Below are 6,065 nucleotides of genomic sequence, written 5' to 3'. Positions count from 1 at the left end.
GAAGTTAGTGGATAATAATTTGTCAGTGCTTCTCTACCATAATGCAAGAAAGATGGAACTCTGTTCTCCATGACTGGTTTTAAACAGAAGCATTTGTAGGAAAAGTACAGCTAGGATAATGAGCTCCCCTTGTCTACAGGCTATATTCCCTGAGAACAGCCAACTCCCTCTGCCCTTATTCTACACCCAACAATCTGCCTTCAGATCTACAATCCAGTTTCCTGAGTAGACTTGCTTTAGAGCATCCTGTATACATAACTGGCCCCAATGTTCAAACAAAGCCTTCTCCTATTGCATTGTTTTTCATACTGGAGTCTTTAATCAAATACTCAGAGGTCCATGAATTCCTTAGGATAATCTTCAAATGTTGTGTTTTCATTTGAAAGATACATACAAAAATGTTAGCAAAAGTATCACCTGGATCACCACCTTTTTACAGAGTAATGCCATGTACTATCAATGCCCACACTGGATTTACCTTTAGGGCTGTCTCAATCAGGTGACCATTTAACGTCTCATAATGTAAGTATGAAAGCAGTATTTGTCAAATGGGGATATAGTCAACGGTCTACAAGTTCAAGTCTGAGAAACACTTCCTATTATAAATAACATGACAAGCCAATTTATACATCATTCTCTTGTAAGTTTGACTATGATGAATTAATCCCTCTCAACTTCATCATCCTGAGTGAAAGGGCCCAATAATTCTTGCATTTGGAAAGCTAAGGATCAGATCTGTGGTATCTGTCCCAATATACTTCCAGTCAGTGAAGCAACAAGCCAGGTGGCCTCCTCCTGCAAAGCTCTGCTCTCTTCTATGTGACACATGGTTTGTGACCAGCTAATCAGACAAACTAATCTTAGATTTGAAATAGAAGACCTTTTGATCTCAGGTAAGCCCTCTAATCTCCGCTCTCAACTTTGTCAAATGCAGGCACAGCTACTCCTACTACTAACAGGGATGTTGGGCTGATCACTTCAGACTTTCTGCTGTGCCAGTCTGTCTGGCCTTGCTCCTGCAGTACCCTTAAGGGGATGACAAATGTGCCAAGGGACTGATGAGACGGGAGAAGGCTGAGAAAGAACATTTGTAGAAAGACCCCTGAGGTCTGAAGGGTAGCTCTGACAGGACTGTGAGAAGTTTCTTTAGGCAAATGGTGGATCTGAAAGACATCTCCCAGTCTGCCGGCAGAATAGCAGTCTGGGATGCAAAAAACAAAGAAAGGGGACTGGTTGGCTCTTGTGTGTGACTGGAAGGGCAGAGGTGGATCAGGCTTCAGGTGTGGGCTCAGCACTGCCCTCAGGACAATTTCTTCCTGCTACTCTGCCCTGCCAAACACAGCATTGGCTCTACCCTCAGGCTGGCTCCCCACATGAACACAGGATGGCTGCCAGCAACATGCAGATCACACAGGCTTCCTTATTGGGACATGTTTCTGCTCAGCATTCCAAGTGAAAATTCCAAGATTCACCCTGATTAGAGTCCTCATTGATACCTCTTTTCTCCAACATTCACATCTAATCAGTCAGAAAATGATTGGTTCTGCCTTCAAAATATATACAGCATGCAACCATCTCTCCCCACATCCACTGTTACCCTCTGTTCCCAGCCATCAGCATTTCATCAGGCTTATCAGAGGCATCTTCCGGCTTCTGCTCCTTTTCCCCCTATTAGGTCAGATCATGTCACTGCTCAGAATCTTCCAGTGGCTTCCATCTCACATGAGTATAAGCAAATGGCCTTGCAATACCCTGTAAGCACATGACCTGGCTTCCTGTACTCTTTCAGACCTCAGCATCCATCACAACCTCCCTTTCTCATGCTAGGTGTACTCAGATTCTGATCAGAGACATTAGACTGACTGTCCTCTTTGCCTGGGACACGCAGCTTCTGGAGAGCCACATGGCTCACCTTCAAGTCACTCTGCCAATGAGACCTACCCAGGATGGCCCATTGAAAACCAAAAGGCCCACAAGACTCCTTGCACTCAAAACCTCCCTATCCTCCTTATTTTTTCCTACAGTACTGCCCAACTCATGTATTTATCAATTTATCAGCTCTTTCCTCCTAGTTAGAAGGTAAGGGATCTATGTCTGTTTGTTTCACTGATACAGGTGCTCAAAAAACTTTGTTGAATGGTTGGATGGATGGATGGATGGATGGATGAATGGGACAGGCTCTGACACCCTATCTACTTCTGAACTCTTAGTGGAGGGGAATGCCTACGGCCATGAAGTTAGGAGTGGGACCTACCAAAGTTGGGCCATGCTGTGTGTCTCCAAAGCCTGGAATTTCAATTATGCTCTAAGAAAGAAACTGATAAGAATCAACAGATAATCAATGAGGTGAGCCGTACCTGTGGTGCTTATTAAAAATGATCACTCTCGGGACGCCTGGGTGGCTCAGTTGGTTAAGCAGCTGCCTTCGGCTCAGGTCATGATCCCAGCGTCCTGGGATTGAGTCCCATATCGGGCTCCTTGCTCTGCAGGGAGCCTGCTTCTCCGTCTGACTCTGCCTTCCACTCTGTGTGCCTGTGCTCGCTCTCGCTCGCTCTCTCTGACAAATAAATAAAATCTTAAAAAAAAAAAAAAAAAAAATGATCACTCTCAGATCTTACCACAAACTTACAAATCAAAATTTCAAAGGGCAGGGATTATAAATCTCCTTCATTAGTCACGTGTATAAACATGTGGCAGGAGCAATACAGGTATACTATGAAGCATAACAAGTATGACAAAGAGAACTGAGATATAATAAACAGTATTAACTCATGAAAAGAAAGAGAGTTTAAATGGAGCAAAGAAGATGTTCTTGGATTTAGGAAAAGGAAACCCAAAGGCCCAAACCTGGGAACAGTTTTCTAGTACCACCAAAGGGACAAAGACTAGATCTTGGGATTACAGATAATCTGGTCCCTAGACAGGACTCCGAGGTAATTCATCAGGCTCCACAGTGGGAACCAGTCTGCAGAAGCATCATATCAGCTTATTAGGGCTGCCCTAACAAAGCTTAAACTAACTAGCTGGTTTAAACAGTTTATTATCCCACAGTTCTGGAGACTAGACCTTTGAGATCAAAGTGTCAGCAAAATTGATTCCATCTGAGTAAGGGCTGTGAGGAAGCATTCCTTCTGTGCCTGTCCCTCAGCTTTTGATGGTTCGCTGCTAATCTTGGGTAACCTATAATCTTGGTGTGTAGAAGTATCACCCCAATTCCTGAATCTCTGCCTTCATCTTCACATCATTTCCTCCCTCTGTATGTATCTGTGCCCAAATTTCACTTCTTTTTTAAAATTTATTTATTTATTTATCTGACAGCAAGTGAGCAGGGCAGGGGGTGGGGGGGTAGGCGGAGAGAGAAAGAGAAGCAGACTTCATGCTGCACATGAAGCCCGACCCGGGGCTCAATCTAAGGACCCTGAGATCATGACCTGAGCCAAAACCAAGAATCAGCAGCTCAACTAACTGCACCACCCTGGGGGCCTCTCCACTTTTTGTTATTATAAAGAGATGTTATGGGGGGGAAGGTGGGTGTGGAGAGGGTGGTTGGGTTATGGACACTGGGGAGAGTATGTGCTATGGTGAGTGCTACGAAGTGTGTAAGCCTGACGATTCACAGACCTGTACCCCTGGGGCAAATAATACATTACATGTTAATAAAAATAATTAATTTAAATAAATAAATAAATAAATACAAGATAATTGTATTTATTGTAATGTTTAAAAAGAAAACGTAATGTTACAGAAGCATATGTACTGATGTATACGGCTGTTTACATCCTATTGTTAAGGAACAAATGCAGGATTTATATTTATACATATATATGTCTATATGTGTAATTATACATTTAAAATATTTCCTTTTGGGGACACCTGGGTAGTTCAGTCAGTTAAACATCTGCCTTTGGCTCGGGTCATGATCCTAAGGTCCTGGGATGGAGTCTTGCTTCAGGCTCCTTGCTCAGCAAGAAGTCTGCTTCTCCCTCTCCCCCTCCCCCTGCTTGTGCACTTGCTCTCTCTCTCTCTCTCTGACAAATAAATAAATACTTTAAAATTTTTTCCTTCTGAATATTTACACACACAGGCAAAAATCTGGAAGAATATATATGTTTTTTAATTTGCATGAGAGAGAAAACACAAGAAGGAGGGCAGAGAGAGAGAGAGGAGAAAAAGAAACTTAAGAAGACCCTGTACTGACACAGAGTCCAACATGGGGCTCGATCTCACAACCCTGAGATCATGACCTGAGCAGAAACCAAGAGTCAGTCTCTTAACAGACTGTGCCACCCAGGTTCCCCATGGAAGAATATTTCTAAGTTGAAACTGTTATGATTTTGGGGAGCTGGGGTTCTGGTTAGATTATTATTTCCTTTTGTTTGCTTAAATCTCTATTTCTTGATTTTTCCACATAAATATGCAATATTCAAAAATGGTATTTTTGTCACTTAAATATAATTAGATTATCATTTTGTTAAATTTCATGCCAGTTTATAGGACTAGAATTTGCTTTTCACATTTTTATAGTCATATTTAATTAATCTCTGCATCTGAAGGAGAGTTCTTAAGTGTTTCTTCTTAGTTCAACAATAAAATTATCAGTTTTTATCCTATTTATTTAAAAAAGAAGAAATGTTCACCCATTTCTCTTACTTCCACCACCCTTGCCCCTGTTCTCTGTATCTATGAGCTTATTTATATATTTTTTTGGTTTAGATGCCATATATAAGAGAGATCATAGGATATTTGTCTTTCTCTGTCTTATTTCACTTAGCACAATACTCTTAAGTTCTGTCCATGTTGTTACAAATGGCAATATTTCAGTCTTTTTAAAAAAAATTTTTTTAAAGATTTTATTTATTTATTTGACAGAGAGAAATCACAAGTAGATGGAGAGGCAGGCAGAGAGAGAGAGAGGGAAGCAGGCTCTCTGCCGAGCAGAGAGCCCAATGCGGGACCCAATCCCAGGACCCTGAGATCATGACCTGAGCCGAAGGCAGTGGCCTAAACCACTGAGCCACCCAGGCGCCCCCAATATTTCAGTCTTTTTTATGGCTAAGTAATATTCTGGGGGGGAGGGGTATACCCTAATTTCTTTAGCCATTTAGCCATTTAGCCATGAATGGATACTTAGGCTGCTTACATATCTCACATTGTAAATAATGCAGCAACAAACATGAGGGTGCATGTATCTTTTTGAATTAGTGTTTTCATTTTCTTCAAATAAATACCTAGAACCAGAATTGCCAGATCATGTAGTAGCTCTATTTTTAATTTTTTTGAGGATCCTCCACACTATTTTTCATCAGATCTGTGCGAATTTACATTCCCATCAAGGGTACAGAAGGGCTCCCTTTGCTCCACAACCTCACCAACATTTGTTATTTCTTCTTTTTGATAACAGTCATTCTAACATGTGTGAGGTGTTATCTTCTTGTAGTTTTCATCTGCATTACCCTGACGATTAGTGATGATTACCTTTCCAAGAACCTCCTGGCCATCTGTGTGTCTTCTTTGGAAAAATGTCCAGATTCTCTACCCATTTTTTAAATTGGATTCTTTGGGTTTTTGCTATTGAGTTGTGGAGTCCTTTCTATATTTTGGAGACTAGACCCTTATTAGAGATATGATTTGCAAGTATTTTGCCCCATTCAGTAGGTTGAGCTTTCATTTTGTTGATTGTTTCCTTTGCTGTGCAGAAGCTTTTCAGTTTGATGTAGTTCAACTTGATTATTTTGCTTTTGTTGCTTTTGCTTTTGGTGTCAGATTTAAAAAATAATCACTAAGGGGAGCCTGGGTGGCTCAGTCAGTTCAGTGTCTGACTCTTGATTTTGGCTCAGGTCATGATCTCAGGGTCGTGGGATCAAGCCCTGTAACGGGCTCTGCACTGAGCGTGGAGCTTGCTTAAGATTCTTTCTGCCCCTCCCCTCACTCCCTGTTCTCACATGCACTCTCTCTCTAAGATTTTATTTATTTACTTGACACAGAGACAGAGAGATCACAAGTAGGCAGAGAGGCAGGCAGAGAGAGAGGGGGAAGCAGGCTCCCTACTAAGCAGAGAGTCCGAT

The sequence above is a fragment of the Mustela nivalis genome (genome assembly GCF_964662115.1).
Source record: "Mustela nivalis genome assembly, chromosome: 11".
In the NCBI taxonomy this organism is placed as follows: domain Eukaryota; kingdom Metazoa; phylum Chordata; class Mammalia; order Carnivora; family Mustelidae; genus Mustela; species Mustela nivalis.
The sequence above is the reverse complement of the archived record's forward strand: the minus strand, read 5'-3'. Positions refer to the sequence as shown.